The 22,926-nt window shown below is 38.2% G+C and overlaps 1 protein-coding gene across 16 annotated transcripts in view; it reads right to left on the bottom strand.

Moving 5' to 3' along the window:
- Positions 1 to 22,926, bottom strand: part of LOC120634887 (serine/threonine-protein kinase MARK2-like) — a 245,923-nt gene that overhangs the window by 56,996 nt on the left and 166,001 nt on the right. The gene's annotated exons all lie outside the window — the stretch shown is intronic.

The raw sequence follows: 22,926 nt of genomic DNA, 5'->3' as shown, positions 1-22,926 counted from the left end.
AATAATAATTGACACGGTTTAATATTTTATTGCCATTGTTTAAGCATTATACCTACCTATATAAGTTAGTTGCACACTCTCTATAAAATTGATTACGCAGATAGTTCTTAAATAACAATTGTGTAATGTTATGACGGATAAACAATTTGTTTTCAAGGTCTTAAGCGTTATTTTACACTAGCTGCGCCCCGTCACTTTATTACTGCCGCCTCATGACCGTATCTAAAATGATGAAATTATTATATGTAGTAAGGAAGACACTAAAGTTACATAAACTAATGAATTGGTTATTAAGAAAGAGCGTAAAAAGAAACAGGAATTGATTTTTTTACAGGACTTTTTCTTAGCGAAATCATCTATAATATCATCACAGTTTATGGTGTTCATTATCACTGCTTGCATCTTGAGAAGAGCTAAAGTATTCATTACCCACAGTAAATTATAATCATAGTGTCAACTGGACACAGGTCTTTTGTAGTGAGTTCCAAATACCACTTTCTTATGCCGCCTGGGTACAGTTACTGCTACCTGCGACTCGCTTGATGACGTCCGTCCACCACTACGGGGTCTACCAACGCTGCGCTTCCCATTCGTCGTAAAATTCAAGTTTTCAGAAATCGCACGGGACACATGATTTTTTTTTCCGGACAAATATTAGTCTATATGTTACAATTTGGCGTCATATGTTATATTATAAATTTGCTGACCCGCGCAACTTCGTTTGCACTGAATCGGTTATTCAATATTTAATATCTTAAAAAAATCTTGAAACGAATTGCAGAGCTACCTACCAGGTCCAGTTTTATTTCCAAACAACGTTATTCGCGGGCGGCCCGCTGCATTTTTCTTGCTCTTTGCGTTTCTATACCCGTCGCAACTTCTGAGCGATAGGTTCAATTTGAATAATTTAAAAAGGACTTTGCAGGTATATAATAAATATTAATATTTATACAACTATTTATTTGGATAAGGATTAATATCATGATAGGAATTTCAACATCTTACGATTATACCCGTGTTTTGAAAGAAAAATTATGTTATATTATAGATAACGTTATACAGAAATTGTCCGTTCGTTGCGGGTTATAATTGCTTACTTTTAATATTATATATGCTAAAGTATGTTTGTTTGTTTTTCCTTCCTACAGGCCCTAACTGATCTACCCGATTTTTGGCATAGAATTAGTTGCAACGACGGAGAATAATAAGGGCTACCTTTTAATCCCAAGAAAACAAACAAACGGTTCCCGAGGGATTTGTAAAGAACTGTAATAAACACGGACGAAGGCCACGGAGAAGCCAAGGCCAGCTAGCAGCATATAAACTTCCACAAAGTAGCTAGTCGCCTGTTTCTATTATAGGTTTTCCGTAACAAAAAAAATCGATTTCAACAATCATCAATTTACAGATGTTCAAACAAAAGCACAAGAGCACGCGACCACTAATTCGCCGGCCACTAACGGAATCGAGAATCGATATGGTTTTATAAATAAACGGGGCCCCCATTAGCGTCATAGAAAGCGAGCTAACGTCACACGTCCATGACATATTATCATCGATATATCGTCGAATGAATTAGTCAAGAGCAATGAATGAGCTTATCGCCGTATGCCGTATGGTGACGGCAGACCATAATACAGTTGTCACCACCCCTCCTCTATCCTCTATATGTCGTACGACGCGACTAATGAAATCATCATCATCACATTACCGGCCCACTACAGAGCACGGGTCTCCTCCCACAATGAGAAGGCGTAAAGGCCCACCACGCTGGCCCCGTGCGTATTGGTGGACTCGACACACCTTTGAGAACATTACGTAGAACTCTCAGGCATGCAGGTTTCCGCGCGATGTATTCCTTCACCGTTGAAACAAGTGATATTTTAATTACTTAATACGCTATGTGCGTATAACCTTAGAAAAGTTAAGAGGTGCGTGCTGGGATTCAAACTCGGCTGCCCGAAAGTTAAGTTGCCCTTCAATCCAATGCGCTATCACCGCTTTGACTAATGGAATATAAGAGAGAAATGACAGCAGCGTTGTCTGTGCAACTATTACCATCTACTGCGATCACCAACCCATTTGCCTGGCGTGGTAATTTAGGGCAAACCCTCCCCTTGGGAGAGGCCCCAAGAATATTGACATACGTAACATATCAAACCAATGGTCGACAGACACAACTTTAAAAAGTCTGTCTACTTTATTTACCTAAAGCACTTTTGAAACATTAATACAAAATAGTATCGAAAAGAAGGCAAGACAGCAGTTGCTCTTATCCAACGTCAACATATTAGGATTTTTTTTATCTTATGTTAATATCTTATGTAAAGCGGAGCGAATGCAAGCGGTATCATTAAGAAAATCATCTAATCATTATTTATTTTCCACAGATGCAAATAGAAATTTTTCAAAAAAAAAAACCAACTTTTCGACAAAAATGTTGTACCAACTGAAAAGTAAATAACAAGTTTGTGTAAATACTATCATCGCATCAACCCATTACCGACCCACCACGGGGCACGGGTCTCCTCCGACAATGAGAAGGGGGTTAAGGCCGCAGTCCACCACGCTGGCCCAGTGCGGTTAGGTGGACTACTAACTTTGCTCATGTGCCTGCAAACACACCGTCAACCGTGCTCGTCAGACCGTAACAAAGCAATATTGACCACAACTAATGAATAATAAGGTATTTTCCTAAGTATAGCTGTGCATAAAAAAACTGGTATCTAGAAAATAAATAGAAGCTGAAAGCGAAGAGACGCGCCAGCCTATCGGGAAAACTGAGTGACTTTAGAGTTAGACACACTTTAAAACTCCTTTGTGCTCATGTCTCCTTTTACAACGCCCCGTCTAGTGAACGCGCGTGTTAAATTGGACTCCTGATTTTCAGACACCCGGGTCGGAATTGATATTTGCCAACCCTAATAACCAAGCAATTTTCGTCCCAAACGAACCGAAACCGATCAAACCCTCAACCTCTCCAATTAAAGTACCACTAGGAAAACCAACCAGGGCATTTTGCTTAGGATTATTGCTAAACAAAACATTCAAAGTCATTTTCTCAATCATAATTGGAAGTTTGAGCATTATTTTGACAACCTTCTACGAGATAAATTGAAATCGCTATAGGTACTGGCCGACAAAAGTCGTGGTTTCGCGGGCAAATAAATTCATAGTAAACTCATATCTGGCGTGTACCTAATTTAAAAATGGAACGACGATCTTTTACTCCGAAACATGGCAACCAAGGTAATATATTAAGGGTTTTATTTAAATATCGAACTGGCTTACAAATTGAAAGATGTTTATCGATAGAGTCCACTTTAAATTTCAAAATATGTACATTCGACAATTGAATCTATATAAAAGAAAGTTATGTTAGTTACACCATAACTCAAGAACGGCTGGACCAATTTTTATATTTGATTTTTGGATTTCTCTTAGACCGGAATAGGATAATAATGATTAAAATATAACATCCATAAAAAAAAAAAATTCGCGGTACGAAGTTCGCCGGGACAGCTAGTTTTTTAACACAAAGTTTGTGTAAGGTTCTACTTAGTTTCAAATAAGCGGAATACTATACTATTTTAAGAGAAAAATACTATACTTGCCTTGGCCACAATTAGGCATTGCACTTTGACTTATGCATGTGGCTTCGCCGTAGGCCCTCATTTACCCGTTCGTCCATCAATACCTATTATGCTGATCGCTGCAGTAATGTATTATAAAAACTGCCTGGATTCAGAACAATTCAATAGGAATGTCATTGTGGTTTTTTATCATCGGCCTATTAAATAAAGATTAAAAAAAATAAAAAAACACGCGCGGCCCAACGCGTCTGTTTATACAGGATAATTGCAGATTTGTTAAGACGATAGGTTTCGTTTTCCTATAGTCTTGATTATATGTTTGTTACGACATCACATTACAAATCTTTGAATTTCATTGTATTTTTTCTGTTTTAAAAATAATTCATTCATTCATAATAATTCATTCATTATTAATAAATATTTAAACATTTCTCTTGAATCACTATAACTATTGATGAAATTCGCATTGAAGTCCTTTGCGACATTTAAAAGAGGTAAGCGTACAAACAGTGAGAGCGACTTTTTTGTATATTATGTAAAGTCTTGATAATATGTTTGTTACGACATAACATTACAAATATTTGAATTTCTTTGATGTTCCCTGCAATAATATGAATGATTCATCATCATCACATCAACCGATAGACGTCCACTGCTGGACATAGGTCTTTTGTAGGGAGTTCCAAGTTCCACGATTCTGAGCCGCTTGGATCCAACGGCTACCTGCGACGCGCTTAATGTCGTCTGTCCACCTCGTTGGGGGTCGACCAACGCTGCGCTTACCAGTACGGGGCTGCCATTCCAGCACCTTGGGACCCCAACGTCCATCCTTTCTCCGAACTATGTGCCCGGCCCATTGCCACTTAAGCTTCGCGACTCGTTGAGCTATGTCGGTAACTTTGGTTCTTCTTGGTATATGAATGATTACTACATATTAATCCTTCTTAAATAAAATCCATTGCAAAGTCTAAAAGATCTAAGCGTACAAATAGCGAGAGCGACTTTGATTTATACCATGTAATGATAAAGATAATATATGCAAGCTCTCAAAAGACGCGATCATGGTGTATCAAAGACTCTGCCGATGTCAGATAACCGCTCAAGCGTTTGATCGGCCGAGAGCCTTTCTTGAGAGGCATTGTTTGTTACGTGCCTCAGTTCAGTAGCTTGTCATAATATCATCAATACACTGCGGGCGTTATTAATAAATGTGGCGTAACGTCGGAATTGCTTCAGCACGGCTGGCACGGGCAGGAGACAAAAGTGATATCTCCTATTATATCCAGCGATCCTGCCAAAGCGCGACAACAGGAATTAGGAGACTGGAGAAGTTCACCAGCGTTTATAATTCGTCATCATCATCAAACCGTTACCAGCCACAGCACTACAGAGTAGTCCACGACGGTGGCCCAGTGCGAATTGGTGGACTTTATGTAAACTCTCAGGCATGCAGGTTTCCTCACTATGTTTTCCTTCAATGTTGAAGCAAGTGATATTTTAATTACTTGAAACGTACACAACTTACAGAGGGTAACAGAAAAGTTTGAGGTGCGTCCTGGGATTCGAACTCGGTTCCCCGAAACTAAAGTCGAGCTCCTATGCGTGCTATCACCGTTGATTATTACACGTATATTATCTTTGAGAGTTGATTACGCTGTAACCGAATATTTTGTCCTTTCTCCTTTGAAAAGAGTCTCACTCCATGGCTAGTTACCATTTTACGAAAAAAACGTACGATGCCGTGTAGAAACCTTGTAGTTATGAAGCGGTTTGTCACATTTCAACTGACAGCACCTTACTAATGCGTAAGAGAGTGAAAAATACTGCGTAACAATTTTTTTTAATAATTCACCCACCGGTTACTTCTATGGGCTCCGAGTACCGCATTTCGAAATCTTATTTTATAATTTTTTCCGTAGTAATAATTGACGGCCCAACCTCATGGTAACTGGAAAACCGTCGCATATAATCAGAGCAACACTACAGGCAAGCAAGAAACACGACCTACAAAGTGCCGCTATTAGGCCATCAACCTAAAGCGTAGGGTATTATGAAAATTAAGCCTAATTTGCTATACTCCGTCAAAAGCAACAGAACCTGTATGGTGTAATTTATAATTTCTTCAATCCCTTTACTCCACACGTAACAGATCCTCGGCAATATACCATCTACGCACGCTTCGCTCCGAAACCGGAGCATCCTCAGGAGATGTTGACGTTACAATGAATAATTTTTAAGACCTTAGATTGAAGAAATTATAAATTACACCATACAGATTCTCCTGCTTTTCGCGGAGTATAGCAAATTTTTATAATATGTCGTGGAATTCCGAAAAGTAACGCCTACTTATATCCAATTTTTAAAGCGTAGGGGTTTTGTTACACCGGCAACCACTCCCTTCAGGCCAGAACATAGTAATACTGGTGGCGGAAAAGGTCTTAATATCATCATCAGCACTTCAACCGATTGACGTCCACTGCTGGGCGTAGCTCTTTTGTAGGGAGTTTCAAAATCCACGACACTGGGCCGCTTGTTCCCAGCGGCTCCCAGCGACTCGCTCGATGTAATCCGTCCACCTCGTTGTGGCTCGAACAATTAAAAAAACTACGTTAGTAAATAAGGCCACCGGAGTCAGGCCATTAACATCTTCGTATAAAATTTTACCCTGTAAGATTTTGTACTATCGTTTATTTAAATGTGTTAATTAGTAACGCGATTGACACAGTATTATGTATCGATATATCGACGCGCGATGCAGCACTGGCATCCGAGCCTCGGGGGCGGACGAGGGCGGACGGGGGCGGACCGGGACGCTAAAATAAGCCCGGGGCCAATGAAGCTTGTAATGCTTACTCCTGCGGGCGTGAAATATGCGAGCCTCTACTAGGTTATAATGAAAAAATAAGGTAAACTGCTATTGCTGCTACGGTTATTTTGGAACTAACAATGCCGAAGTTTAAACAATGTGAAAACGTGACACCTACAAATAATGTTAGTCATATACCAAATGGTTAGCTTAAACGCGTGTCCTTTAACTAGAAGTATACTATACTATATATACTACGACAATAGACACATCGCCATCTAGCCCCAAAGTAAGCGAAGCTTGTGTTATCGGTGCTAAGATAGCTGATGAATATTTTAATGAATATAATACACATAAATACTTATAATACACAGATAAACACCCAGACACTGAAAAACATCCATGTTCATCACACAAACACTTTCCAGTTGTGGGAATCGAACCCACGGCTTTGGACTCAGGGAAAGCAGGGTCGCTGCCCACTGCGCCAACCGGCTGTCATAAGTAAAAATAAATATTAAAATTAAAATTTTTTTTCAATATAGTTTACATTATTCAACTAGTCAAACCCTTACATTCGATACCCATAACAAAGGAGTAGTGGAAAAAATCTTCGATTTGAAATTTGTCATACCTATTCAGTCTAAAAAGCCTTTGCATTTAATACCAATAATGAGGTAGTTGTAAAAAATATGGATGATCCGACATCGTGTGGCAGCGGCCATCTTGGATTCGAAATTGACATTGTGAATAGTACCTACTCCACTAGTCAATCCGTTTTGTCCCGTCATTTTTGCGTCGGGAGTTAAAAGCACATTTATTACGTGTGAAATTAAAACACCGTTGATACCCAATTTTTTTAAATTACCATGTTGGTAACTAAGTTACCATTGGTACTGTAAAAATTCAAATTCCCATAGGTAAAAATGAAAAATCGACCTTCATTTACGTCATAACAAAACGAACTAATTGACCTAATTTTTTCTTATTTTTTTTGTTGAAAGGACGGAGTTTAACACATTTTACAGGATCATTCTTATTTTTACAAATATAATAAATATCTTCCTTCCTTCACTTTCCGCGGTGAATTAGTCTGTACAACACCTTGTTATATTTTTTTGCCATTACGTTGATAGACTAATTCAGCGCGGGTAAAACCGCGTGGCGCAGCTAGTTTAACGATACACTTCAGTCTTGTTGTGAGACTCAAACGACGCAAAGATACCCCAGTCATCATAATTGTATATCATGTACTTTCGCAAAACACTCGCTTTTATCTTGTACCAACTCGAGATTACCTTAACTGTTTCGAGCTTACCTTAGGGAAGCCGTTGAATAGCTCTACCCTAGCGCATCTACAGAGTTAAATTTAATATTTTACCTTACAGTACTCATGTTTAAAGGTATTGATCAATTGTGATATCTTCGGCTCGCGGCTTACCTGTAACAAAGGAATAATGGTTCACATTAATATTGACAACGAAACAGTAGCGGTAGAGCTTTTTGTTACAGAGCTCGTCCGGGGAAGTACTACTACAAGCATTGTTGTGTTTCAGCCTGAAGAATGTTGTTGCCAGCAGTAGCGTGCATAGAGGTTATGCACACGGTATGCAGATGGTATATAATGAAGAAAATCACCAGTACGAGTTATAAATACTCAGGGGTAGGCTCTTTATAACTCTTACAATGCCTATCCTCAAGTTTTGTATAACTCATACAGGAGATTTTCTTCATTATATTACTACTGGCACATGAGACCTAACACCTCAGGTTAATTGACACAAGCGTGAACTTTGCAGGACGTATTCCTTGAGCCTAAGAAATTTGGCTATTTGCAAGTGATGGTCTTCCACGTATAATAAATAATAATAATAATAATGGTCTTCTCGCGAAAAGCTTCGACCAACATCTTAAGAAGCTTTCGCTTGGTTGTTGGATCAAGGGTCGGATATAGAAGGTCCTTGAAACGGCGCGTATTGTGAGGAGGTTCCTCACTCTGGAGCCTTGACCGCCGGTTGCTTGGGCATTCAAAAGCCCCGCAAGCGGAGGGTGTTTTTTTTTTTCTTATAAATTTTTAATAGTGTTTTTTTAATTTTTGTAAGCATTGTTAAGAATAAAAAAAAAATTAAAATGAAAATCAATAAATGATAGAACAATTATAAATATACTACGACAATACACAACATCGCCATCTAGCCCCATTTATCTCTATGTGTTGTGTCTTATTCATAAATAAATAAATAAATAGTTAAGACCCAGTTGCATGTATCGTGGTCACGACGGGACTCAGTCAGTGACCAGTATGTACCCGTTGAACTAAATTTAAGAAATGTTGATTTGATTAACAACGAAAATCATAGTTTCAAATCTTTAATTTATTACTACTTTGGGATTGAATAAATAAAGTAATATATGTACTGATTTATTTTTCAACGATCTGATAAATTTTGAACGCTCATTACTCCGAAAGGTTAGATTTGCGTGGCGAGGATCAAACTCGTTCCCCCTCATAAGGAAACCAGGATTTACCTCACCTCACCTCAGGCTCACCGTTCTATCTAAAGTGCCTTTACAACAGTATAATTTTGACTCTTTAATTCAGTTTGAAAGCTAGACGAAACACAAAAGCTTTAAGACCGTGTGCTTACAACCGACCATATATTTTTGCAACAATGACAAATTACACACTCGTGTGTTTAAGGGCTGCCAGTTCCCGCACGACTTACTTTCTATTAAAGTATTGTATCCACTTTATTTCGACAATATACTTCATAATACTATATTTATAAAAATATGTTTTTTTTACTTTCATTTTAGATACGTATGAAAATTAAAAAATATTTATTAACAAAATAATATTTTAAGATTCGATGTTTCCGATGGTACCCACACTAGGTATGTTCATGTTTCGTGGGTGCCTTAAGTAGGTATAGTTTTTAATCAATTTGCACATAATAAAAATTGCTTGAATAACTAACTCCTGTATATATATATGTATTACGGTGTTATTTCTTTACTTACTAATAGTCTACATACATACAATTTCATCAAAATTAGAAGTCGATGTAGTATGACGAGCTTTTACGAGTGTTAATTGTAACTTATGCAAATTCTGATAAACTCCTTTGTAAATGAAGTTCAAAATAAATTACCGATATTATCTATGTTATCTTGTCTTATTTTGGCATCGCTCATACGAGGACCTTAGCTTAATTTGCATAGAACTTTGGTCCCACCGGTTCCGTGTCGTTTTAGCATTTAAAAATAAATTATTATTAAAAAAGTAAAATTTTTTTTTTTTTTTTGTCTTTTTTTTTTATAAATATTTAATAGTGTTTTTTGTTTTTGTAATAATTGTTGAGAATTAAAAAAAATGGAAATCAATAAATGACAGAAAAAAAAAATTATAGATTAAAGTGTAAGTGAAATAACTTTAATACAAATCGAAAATCTACAAGTTTTGTATTCAACAACCGTACTTTTATAGTGACAACCCTAAATCCGTACAATATTGTACACGTCCACTACACTATTGTCCCACGTGTGCATTGTCGACAGCCCTAGAAGGAAGTTCACAAATTGCTGTACATGCGTTCAAAGCGAGTTAAACATAAATACACGGCGCATTTGCATGGGTTAACAAGGCCCTTCTGTAATGCACAGCCTAGACTGTACTGTCACTTAAAACTATTAGCGAAGTCTTTTCGCAATATTGTTAGTGAAACCTCCATGTAACATCTGTACCCCTAGTAAAGTATTTTACCTTGCGACTCTTTTCGAGCATTGAAATCTTAATATATATAAATCTCCAGTCACGATGTTTGTCCCCGATGGACTCCTAAACGACTTAACCGATTTTAGCTTAGATCTTTATTTATAGTCGCAATTTTATTTAATTGCAAATTATTTGTCTATAATTAATTGACAGTCACAATTTATATATATATATACTACTATAATCATTTAAGGCTTAGCGATACTGAATACTTTAAAAACAAAATCTAACGCAGACGAAGTCGCGGGCAACAGCTAGTACTAATATAAAATGAAAAGGAATGGCGAACCCGCACCAGTAAACGTTGCTTGGGCCTTAGCGAGGTGGACAGATGACATCGAAAGAGCCGCTGAGAGCCGCTGGAAGCAAGCAGCCCAGGACCTAACATATCTATTTTATATGTAGCGTTATAGTATGTAGTTTATTATTATTATATATATGAACAATATGTTTTATATTTAATAATTATATGTTTAGTATTAAATTTTATAGCTTGCAATATTCTTATTTAGGTATAAATTTTTATTGCCGCACCAACACGTTACTTATATTATAAGAACTACTTTCGCCAAAGGGAGAGATCGCTATAGCGATAAGACCGCCTTTGCACACCTAAACTAGTTTTTTTATTACTTTATTTTTTTCTGTGTTTCTCTTTGTACTTTGTTTTTGTGTGCAATAAATTATGTAATAATAATAACGATAATCTGGTGAAAGCTGAAAAGGAAAAAGTATCTAAATACTTGGACCTTGCTCACGAGATAACCGCCATGTGGAATGTTGAGTCGACCGTTGTTGTTCCGATCGTCGTTTCAGTCAATGGTCTTCTCGCGAAAAGCTTCGACCAACATCTTAAGAAGCTCTCGCTTGGTTATTGGATCAAGGGTCGGATATATATATAATCATTACAATCCATTTTACCTCGACGCAATATTATTTCGATATTCGATTAAGATTGTATACGGATGTCACACTTAGGGAATCTCATGCGGACATTCTAAATATCACCTCGATAAATATGTTTACAATATTTAATTTCAAAATTTAAAAAAGCACCGTCACAATATAATGTGGTAAAAGATTAATTCGTTAGGTTACCTACCAGCCATCACTCCCCTTTTGCTCATCAATCTAGGGCATCGATGATTGTATGGCGGCGGCCATTTTGGACCGATTTTCATCAAACATAGCTAAGAACACTCCCGACTAATTCACCTCTCAAACAAAAACACACAATCGGTTCATCCGTTCGCGAGCTAAGAAGCGACGGACAGACACACCAAACTTATAAAACCCTGTCGTTTTTGCGTCGGGGGTTAAAAAATAGGATTATAAATAGAATGGATTTACCCGATAACTAAATAAATTCTACGCAGTAACAAGACTCACTGCTAGAGGTATAAGGATACGGTAAATTAAACCCGACTTCAGGATGGGCGGTCCCTGAATAATGGAAACCAATTTGGAGGTCGTTCAACCTTCCCAAACGTTTTACTCGCGAGAAAACTGACAAGTACGGTTTAAGAGTACATACCTACCAACCGAGAAATGTAAGGTTATTTTCGAAGTTTTGGAATTTCGAAGAAAAGGACTTCTCTTAGCTTCTCAACACTTTAACCAGTACTTTAAAATTCAAAATAATCTTAAGCTAAAATAATAAGCCATAATTACCGCAGTATTATCTACATATAAGGCGTATTCATAAAGTTTATGAAACACCTATAAATATACTCTGATGTTATATATCTGTACGGCAAAAGTCATCAAAATTCAAAATAGGTCGTGTATAATAATAAAAGCATTGAATAAATGAATATGTATTTAATTGGAACGATTGTTGGATGATATTTTATGAAATCCCGCTAACAATCTGTGTTTACACAGATTATTTTCAAGGATTCATGCTATTTATATGCAAAATATCGCCAAGATCGTTTTAGCTGAGCAGCTTTTTAAAATCAAACATACAAAAAAATCCTATGCCTATATCTGTAACATGAGCAGGAGAAAGAGATCTCAAGGATCTTCGCAGTGTTCGAGTTGAGCATAAGAAACACACAAATTTAACAACAGACATACTCCCGGACGTATCTGTTATATTATATTATAATATATTGTCATCCTCATGACCTCGATATTTTTGGCCACCTCTCCCAACCACAGTGGTGATTCCCGAGACGAGTGAAATTTGGGAAGAGAAAATGCAGACTAATAAGACCACAGCGCTTAACATTGCGCCAGGGATTTTTTTTTTGGATATTATCCATACGATCTCCCTGACGCAATCTTAATATGGAATATGTTAAAATAAAAACGTGACCGACGCGTCCATCTATCTATCTATCTTGTAATGAGACCCACTTCAGCGGATGCACTTTGACCCTACAGGATCATTTGTGCTCGCCCCGTCCTTGTATCCCCTCACCCTAAATAGCTTCAAATATCCACTCTAAGAGTTTGAATGAAGCTTTTAGGTTTGAGGCACAGTAATCCTCTGGTTGTGGATAGGCCATTCCCAAGAGGTTCAACCGCTTTCTAGCCAATCCGTCGCATTCACAAAGCAAATGCTCCATGCACTCGACGTCCTCATTGCAGGCCCTACATGTAGGGTCATCAATTATGCCCATTTTGAGCAGCATGGACCCTGTGCCAAAGTGTCCTGTTATGGCCGCTATGGCGTATCTTGCCTGTCTCCTACTCAGTCTGTTAATCTTATTTGGAAAACAAGCTCCAGTTGCGTCCAAGAATTTCTTGGAATGCCTTCTAATTTGTCCCATTCTGCCGCAGACCGACGCGACCATACTACCAGCTAGCTTTTCTGATTGTGGGTATAGCAGGAAGCTTTTACGAGAACATTTTTTCAAACACTCCAGGTTCCGGAAATATGGGGAAACATAAATTTCCAAGCGGACTTAGCTGCGAATACGTCAGCAAATAACCAATAAATTATTTTATAACCGAGCGAATACGCAGGTGTGGTAAAATACCTTTTAATAAATACCACACCGCACCTGAGTTACGGTTCGGGGTTCAAGGTAAATAGGCGTATACGTTTAGAATTGTTGCTTAATTGAGGCCCAACGAACCGGCGTTATATTGCAGCACATTCATAATCCCGCCTTGCTCTGGAGGAAACGTTAATTTTAAAGCGGATAATTTGGTAGTGAGCCAGGGCAAGTTTCGGTCTGAAGAATGCAGTTTGCCAACTGCGATCCGTACAGATTTATTGAAAGTTTCCAGATATCTTTATCCACCTAGTCTACCTAACGGCTGCGTATGCTGGTACGGGGTCTGCCACGCCGTCTTCTCGGGCCATCCTCAGCGCCCTGTGCCTCACCCATTACTAAGCTTTGTCAGTAACACAGGTTTCTATTCAGTGTCCCCTCATTTCTGATTCGAACAAGTAAATTTTTTGTTACTATAAATAGATCACTAACACTCTGTATACAACAGACACATTCTGGTGCTGGCATGAGTCAATCAACCTGAGACGTAGGTATCAAACCTCATCATCATGTCAACCCATTATCGGCCCACTACACGACACGGGTATCCCACCCACAGTGAGAAAGGTTACGGCCGTAGTTCACCACCCAGTGCGTCTAGGTTAACTCCACACATGTATTATGAAAATTAAGCTTAATTTGCTATACTCCACGAAAAGCAGGAGAATCTGTATGGTGTAATTTATAATATCTTCAATCCTCTCCACACCAAACAGATCTTCAACAATGTACCCGCAACGCACGTTTCGCTCCGAAACCGGAGCATCCTCAGCCGATGTTGACTTCACAATGAATAATTGTTAAGATACACACACCTTTAGGAACATTACGGAGAACTCTCAAGCATGCAGTCGTTTTCCTTCACCGTGGAAGCAAGTGATATTTTAATTGATTTAAGTAAACTTAGAGGTGCGTGCTGGGATTCGTCCCCGCCGAAGGTGAAATCGACGTCCTATCCACTGTGCTATCACCGCTTCTGTTAACATCATGCGTCTGCTATTACACCGGCAATCAATGCCTTCAGACCACCGCAATGCTGCTTGGCGGAAGAGATAAGCCTGGCTGGTATGGTTAGTAGTTCCCCGGATGATCTCTGTCACAAAAAGCGCTATTACTACTAAAATTGTATCAGAGAAGTTAACTGATTTGAAGCCACTTTACATGGAGTAAACAACGTATTGTAGAATCAAGCCGTCGCGTAGAGCGGAAACACCGCTGCGCCGGTGGTTGGAAAAATAAACACGGCGTGGAAACGAGAAAATGGGTCACCGGGGGCTCGTTCAATTCACATTAGGCCACGGCTTCGGCGATTTGTACCTCAAGAGGTTTACTTCAAATTTCCTCGTTGCTTTACTAGCGCGGCTAGCATGGGTAGGACACATTTTTCACAGGGATAGACTTCTCCCTGTTCACCGTTACAGTACTTTTTTTTTTTTTTTTTAATGTTTGCAATCACACCTGATGCAGCATAAGGTGGAGCGCGCTTGCCTAGAAGATGCCTATTCACTCTTGATTTGAAGGTACTCATATTGTAGGCACTGGGGAAGATGAAAGCTGGGAGGGCATTCCAGATCCTAGCGGTGCGGATCAGAAACGAAGATGCGAAGCGCTTCGTACGCGTCCGCGGTATATCGACCACGTAGGGATACAGATCCTTACGGTGCCTCGCGGTTGCTAGTTCGCGGTTGCTTGTTGTCAGTGGATATAATCGGGAGATGTAATTATGACCTTCTGCGCGGCTAGCATAGGCAGGAGACAATATATCCAGAGGAAAAGGATAAAACTTCACACACAGCTTTACCAACTCTCAGAACACTGGCGCACAAGTGTAAATAATATCCAACAATATATGTGTAATAATAGAAGGGGGTGAACTTCTTCTATTCCATGTTCCCGTGCTTTAAGCAGGTGGACACGTTAATTATATCCCATGTCAGGGGATATATTTTTTGTCTCCTGCTTGTGCTATCCTAGTAGGAATTTTTATGCTCAGTCAAAAGAGTAAGGTTACTTTTGGCGCGCTGTTAAAATCAGATGAATGAATATCCAAAACGTTATATTACTGACACAGGTTATGCAGCCAATTAAATATGTACCGACCGACTACAGTACTTCATATGATTTCGGCGTAATTTTATTTAACAATCGCGGTTGATTTGCTGTTGTTTCTTTAAGAGTTGCTTGTACGTCTCTTAAACTCTTCATCAGATCTATGTGAAATTTAAATTCGAACAAAAAAAATAATTTTGTAAATCCTATAACAATTTTGTATATATGACGGAAAATACATTAAAAATAAACATCTGAATTTGTAGTCTCATCCTTTTTGAAGGAAGTCGGCTAGTAATAAAAACAAAGGAGACAATCTCGATTCGGAGAAAACATTATACCCTCACGGGAAAAGAGAAATTCTTCGCTGGCGAAAACTAGGATTTTATAACATCAGCACTCTCCGCCTCACCGCGAATAATATATGAGCCTATTACCTCTGGAAATACCAATTTCACTGTAATAATGGAAAAAGGTTCTTACTTCAAAGCCGAAGGTGAGTTTGGCCTTCTTGCCATAACGTATTTCAATCGATTGTGATCAACCTTGATCCAAGTTGGTAGCTGGATGGGCTCAGAGGGCCTAGTTAATAAACGTGGCAAAACGTCGGAAAGGCTATACAGCGTTTTTCACACTAAAAACTGGCGGCGCCTCCCAAATGTCAAGAGTGTGAATAAACAATACAAAATTTAAAAAACAATTTTGGGAGCTAGCAACATTCCGCGGGAGTAAAGACCCACGTGCGGAGGGCGTTTTCACTGTTTTTGAGCACAATGCACTTCATGCAATAATGGCTGAATGAGGGTTCCGTATGTTTTTTATTCTCTGTGGTACTAAGAATTTCATGATAGAAATACTTAATACTATTCCATTGGGCGAACCCAGGACTTCGTGATCTGTAGTCGAATATGATAACCACTTGACTAACGAGGCGGTAAAAAACTCAGTAAATAAAATTATACACACTGGATATTATATTTTTGTAAATAACAATATTCACCAGATATCTGCACTTGACGCCCATCTCGAAGATACCTTCAGGATACCGATTTGCACTAAGATTGATCAATCACATGACACTAAGCACATTTTGGCAAAACATTACATTCACTTGAACGTCTTGAAATCAAAAATATTATTAATTTTAATACAACTAAAATAAAATAAACAAACTTAATTTTGTAACATAAAACTTGCAAAAATAAATAAAGGGGATATGGTAAAAAATTAAATTAAAGTCATTGAATAGACAAACTACACGTGGTGTTTTATGGGATGCCTTGATATACAATAACTTAACATTAATATATATCTATATCTACACTAATAAGCAGAAAGTTTGTCTTTTGTGTGTTTGAATGCGCTAATCTCTAAAACTACAAGTCGGATTTTAAGATAACTAGGGGGATGCTAGTACCAGCCAGTCTCCAAATCGCGAACCTCACCGTGGTGCCCCTTAACGTCTAACCGACGAGGCTCTGGCGACCGACAAGTAGCGGTATAACAACTTCCAATTGGCTAGACCATACAAATGTCACGGACCTGTGTCGGGCAGCAGGGACACCGGTTAAATCAGTCTAGCAAGCTAATGGCTCAAGCTACTAGAGTAAATAACTCGCTCGAGCTACTGGCCGAAGCTACTTGCACTAGCTAGTTACTCGCACGCGCTACTGGCACCAGTAAGTTCAACGTGCTACTGGCTGCAGTAGCTTGCATCAGCTACTGACGCAAGAAACTTGCAAAGTTACTGGCGCAAGCTACTTGCACAGCTATTGGCACAAACTGACTGAAGTAAATAACACGCACTTGCTACTGGCGCTAGTTACTTGCCCAAGTAACTCGCTAGTGGCGCTAAAAACTTGCGATGACCAACCAGCCTGCCCAGCGTGATAATTATTAGGGCGTAGCTTTGGGAAGCAGAAAAAAGCCACAACCAGCTGCCTATCTATTTCTGGCTCTGGCAGCGGTTATAGTAATAGCAGAGCAAGTAGTGTTAATAGTCTCCCGAAGAGATTCCGCTGCCGTCCCCGACGACTTTAGGAGACCACAACCAAGATAATATTAATATTAATAGACCGAATGAACGCCTAGCAAAACCGAATAGCAAGGGCGGACGGACGTAGAATAGCGGATGAAAGTTAGTTAGGCAACTTATCAAAAGTTGTTCGCGAACGAAGTTACAATCAAGCGCATCGCGAGAGTCCAGAAAAATCTGAAGCTTTTGTATTTCGGTTTCCAAAGGGAGAAACGGAACCTTATTACTAAGACTCCGCTGTCCGCCCGTCTGTCTGTCTGTCACCAGGCTGGGTCTCATGAACCGTGAGAGTAAGACAGTTGACATTTTCACAGATGATGTATTTCTGTTGCCACAACAACAACAAATATCTACTTAACAACCGAAAAATAAACGATTAAGGGCAATCCCATACGATGTGTTTTTTTGCAGTTTTCATAGATAATCGTCGAGACGATAAAATAAATGGGAAGTAAATAAGCTATCGATGATATAACTAAAGGCCGCATTCGTACAACGATGATAAAGAATGACGATGTTTCGCTCCTCCTTTGGTACCTTCCAAGTTAAGTGACCATCTTAAGATTTATGGAAGAGGCAATTCACATTATGAACAATTAATTATACGTATGTCATCAGTGCATCTCGTTTCGCGGAGTTATATTTAAACTAATGATTATTCAATTAACTTCCTCTGGGGGCTTCGCGAAAAGTTGATCAATTAAAAACCTTTTAGGCTTTATATAACACGGTACCGCTATACGATGTACCAATAAGCAGGTATTTTTAGCATAGGTTATGATTGTAAAATGACCTAAAGTCGCAGTGGCGTGCGTTCGAAGCGTTCGAAAACCCCGTGTTTTCGAAGAAAACACATACTGGGCAAAAAACCTTCACTTACACGAGTTACATAAACTAGCTGCACGCCGCGTTGTAACCCGTGGTAAAGAAATATTTTGGTTTCTTTGTTAGGACGTGAAGGAAGGACGACATTTGGTCACACATGAAAGTACCTGTAAACCTTTGGGAATTGGACTTTTTTTTTAATTCTTGTTAAGAGGTTAATTTGAAGTGTAATTTAAGTTATACATGTTACTAGCTGTCCCGGCGAACTTCGTACCACGGATAATTTTTTTTTTTTTATGAATGTTATATTTTAATACTTATTATCCTATTCCGGTCTAAGAGAAATCCAAAAAATCTAATATCATATAAATTGGTCCAGCCGTTCTTTAGTTAACTAACACAACTTTCTTTTATATATATAGATTATTCAGTTATAACCTATATAAAAACTATATAAAAATTAAATAATCTCTACTTTTTCAGTATTTTAAATTTTTTTTCAGAAGTCGGATTTCCTTGTTAATAAATTTTCCATCTTTTGTGATATATTTTTTATTGACGGCCGATTGGCGCAGTCGGCGTTTTCGTTTCTGAGTCCAAGGTTAATAATGTACATAAACATTATTAATAAAAAAAAAAATTATTCATCAGTTATCTTAGTATCCATAACACAAGCTACGCTTTGTAACTAGCGATGTGTGTATTGTCGTAGTATATTTAATTATTTTTTTATTTATTTATTGTCTCTTTGTACTCCTCTCGCTTAGTAACAGCGTCACTATTCTTCGTTACGTTATAAGTGCACCCGCCTTCCGTTGTGCAGTGCATTATCGATCGCCCGGCGGCGTGAGCCATCGAACTGTGAAGTGTTGGACGATTTGTTATGTAACGTTAAATCTCCCGAGAATATTTCATATGTCTACGCTTGTGCGCTTTCTTACATTTTTTTTAATCCACCACAAGTTGGCCCTTGATGATAGCTAAGATGATACCGGGCTAACCTGTTAGTATGTCAGTTATATTACAATCGTAGGTACCCCTAATCGGTTTCTACGCGACATCGTACCAGAAAGCTGAATCGCTTAGCGGCACGTCTACTAACTAGCTGGTAAAGTTAACGGCCGGCCCCAGTCCAGACCAGAGAAAATTCATAAATTATGATCGTTTCTGTTAAATCAACAAGCAACAGAACTATCTCGCATTTAAATAGCAATGGGAGAAATAGAAGCGTAAGCGAAGTAAGAGAGCTAAGAAAACGTATTATTTTGACGGCCCCGAACGTACTATGGCGTGGATTACCGTAATTATTACGAATATGAGCTGAGCTGACCTATATAGGCCTATAAGGTTAAAGAGAATAAACCCACCACGCTTTTCCAATGAGCATTTTAATGACATTACCTTAATCGATGGCTTTACTTGCTCTGTGAGGCACCCCGAATTTCTTAACTCCTATCACCGATCAATATGATAAAATACTACGTCACAAGAATAAAATCTCTTTATAACTGCGTTGCCATTTGCCAAGGCGACCTGATTTTCAGGCTTTGATATGTAAATACCGCGTGAAATGCGCGCTTACGTAACTTACTTTATAGGCGATTCATTTAAGCTACGGGTTGGCATTGAGATTATTCTGGGCATTTTATTTACGGAAATGCGTATTAACTGTATAATTCGGGTTAAACCTGAGGATATAAAATGCAGACACATTTTGGGGGATTTATATTCGAATCTCAAACCGCTAAAACGTTCTCGGATGTTCACGCTTTGTACATTAAATATATTTTGAAAATTTTCATCAACCCAGAATCAAATTTTCTGTCCCTCAGGAAGGAGACTCGTACCCTGAAGTGAAACCGGTAATGGCATGATAATGAGGATTATGATGAACTCCTACGATGTATTTTTGAAGTTATACTTCTTTTTGTGCGTTAGAGAAAAATTGAGAGAGTAATTTTTTACGATGCGCACACCGTCTCTAAAAACAGACTCCATGAAGTCAGCTATTCCGGTCTAAAGGACGTGGGTTGCCGGTTTAACTACATGCACATGAGTCTTAACATCTACACCTCAGGTTGATGGGCAAAGCGCGTTCCTTGCATGTCCTGCAAAGAGTTGCTCTGTTTATAGTCTGTTTATCATCAAGCCATTGACTTGGACCGTCTATTCTAGTCATAAAAAAAGAACATGTGTGTACTTATGTACAACGTTAGAAGTTATATCTACTTATTTAACGTAACAAAATAAAAATATTTAAAAAAAAATTATTTTCGCCTTATTCTAACACTAACAATAGAAAAAAGGTATTGCTTGAATTATTGAAAGTCAACTGTCAATCCTTTTTTAGAAAAACTAAAATGTTGACTTTTGCTAATTTCAGGGTGTCGGTTCTTCGTGATGTTGTGCGCGCGCGCATCGTTAAAAATTTACTCTCATCTTTTTTCTCAGCGCTCTAAAAGAAGTATAACTTCCAAAGCATCGCCGTAGTATTTCCCCGAACGAGCTCTGTCACAAAAGCGCTACTATTGCTAAATTCACGCATGAATTCAATAACGTAAGGTCCGCTGGTTTATGTGGTCCGTATCCGCAAATATTTAACTAGTTCAGACAAACCGGCATTAATTGATCAACATATTCTCAATATTGGGTAAACTGGGAGGCATTCCGGGAAAGCTTTGAACGGTTTAATTTGAGCGAGTAGTACCTGAATTCTATTCGAGCAATACTGTCGATTCAAGTGTATTAATTGAAGCCACGGGTTGGGTAAGATGTCCTGCTTAAAACATAAGCCCTATTAAAGTAAAAAAGGGCATAATAACCTTGGGTGTGAATTATTGTTATTATAACTAATTATTCATTATTATTATTAAAAACAATTTTAGGTGTGCAAAGGTGGTCTTATCGCTAAAGCGATATCTCCCAGAAAACCATTCGCGAAAGTAGTTGTTATAAGGAACGGGTTGGTGCGGCAATAATCGGTAAATAAATCGGTTTGACGACCGATTGGCGCAGTGGGCAGCGACCCTGCTTTCTGGGTCAAAGGCCGTGGGTTCGATTCCCAAAACTGGAAAATGTTTGTGTGATAAACAGGAATGTTTTTTAGTGTCTGGGTGTTTATGTATATTTATTTTATAAGTATTTATCTATATTATTCATAATAAAAAAAATATTCATCAGTCATCTTACCACCCATAACACAAGCTACGCTTACTTTGGGGCTAGATGGCGCTGTGAGTATTGTCGTAGTAAAAAAATAAAAATAAAAATTTATACCTAAATAAAATTTGTCTATTAGTTATTAATCATTATTATAACCAGGTTGCTCTTCTAATAATTTTAAATGTCAATTTGAGATAACCAAAAAAAAACACCCGACTAAATATGTTGTGGCCTTCTTCTAAGACCAGGACGCGTTTGGAATCCTCGTAGCTTTAGTTTTAAGTCCACGAATATGGTTATTAGCACGCTACCAGGTTTTGAAGACCTCAATGACGCAGCGGTGAGCGCTGTTGTTTATTAATTGGAGGTCCCGGGTTCGATTCTCGGCACGGGTATAGGGAATTTATTATTTCCGAATTTTATCTGATTTGGTCTGGCGTCTTGGGGCGTGGCTAATTACCACCTGAAAGAAAGTTGTTGCCAGCTGAAGTGTGACAATACACTGCAGAACTATTCCGACATTATGCCACGTTTATTATTAAGACCCTTAATAATAAACGTGGCATTAAGAGCGTCAGCGAACACCTGTTCAGCTTTCCGTCGATTGTAGAATTCAACAGTCAAACTAAGTAAACAACATCAGCGGGCCATTGGTACAGACAAAGAGATCAAAATAAACATCGCTTTGCGACGGGTACTGAATCGACAAGACACTGCAGAACCATTGCGACATTATGCCACGTTTATTATTACGGCCGTTAGAGTGAGGTTCAGTGCACACCGTGAAACTTTCTGTCGTTTGTAGAAGTGACTGAGTGATGAGTGTGTAGACGTGCACATATCGATTCTGCTTCATCAACAACCTACATACAAAACTATCTCGCATTTAAATAATGGGAGAAGTAGACGCGTTAGAGAAGTAAGAGAGAGATAATCGTTTTATTTTTAACGGCTCAGAACGTACTAAGAGATGGTAGCAAATAAGAGATTGAAAAAAATGTTTTATTATTTAGTGCTTACAACGTATGACCTGGTTTAACATATTACCACTTATATCTTATTATTCCACTGCTGAGTTATATTATAGGACACAAGGTTTAAGAGGACAGATCCACCACGCTTTTTCAATGCGGTTTGGCGGACTTTAATGATTATAAACACCATGTTAATGACATTACCTGGATCGATGGCTTTATGTGCTCAGTGAGGCATCCCTTATTACTTAACTCCGGACCGCACTAATATGTTTTGTTTGTGAAGCAGTTGCTCATAATATATTTATATCCAAATTATGCATGAGAATATTGCATGTTTTTGATTGTTCCATAGATTCCTTCAGATCATTAATACTAAGAAAATGAATTACGTAAAGATCATTTTTATAATAATTTAATGTTTTAAACTAGTCCAGTTCACGTACGTAAATATCGTATTTTTTTAGTTAAACAATTTTAAATATCGTTTTATATTCGATAAAGTAAGGTGATATATATAAGTTTTAAGAAAAATGTATAAAATAATAAAAAAGTTTTTAACTAAAATGCGATACTTAATACTTTCTTCATATCCGAATAACTGATCTTAAAATAACTGAGCTTATGATAGATAGGACCAACTTAACATTATACCTTTCAAAATCAAAAAGCATTCATATTTGCCGATAATATTAAGGAAAT

The sequence above is a fragment of the Pararge aegeria genome, chromosome 25, assembly GCF_905163445.1.
Source record: "Pararge aegeria chromosome 25, ilParAegt1.1, whole genome shotgun sequence".
Classification (NCBI taxonomy): domain Eukaryota; kingdom Metazoa; phylum Arthropoda; class Insecta; order Lepidoptera; family Nymphalidae; genus Pararge; species Pararge aegeria.
Note: the sequence above shows the minus strand (reverse complement) of the source record. Positions and strands in the feature narration are given on the sequence as shown.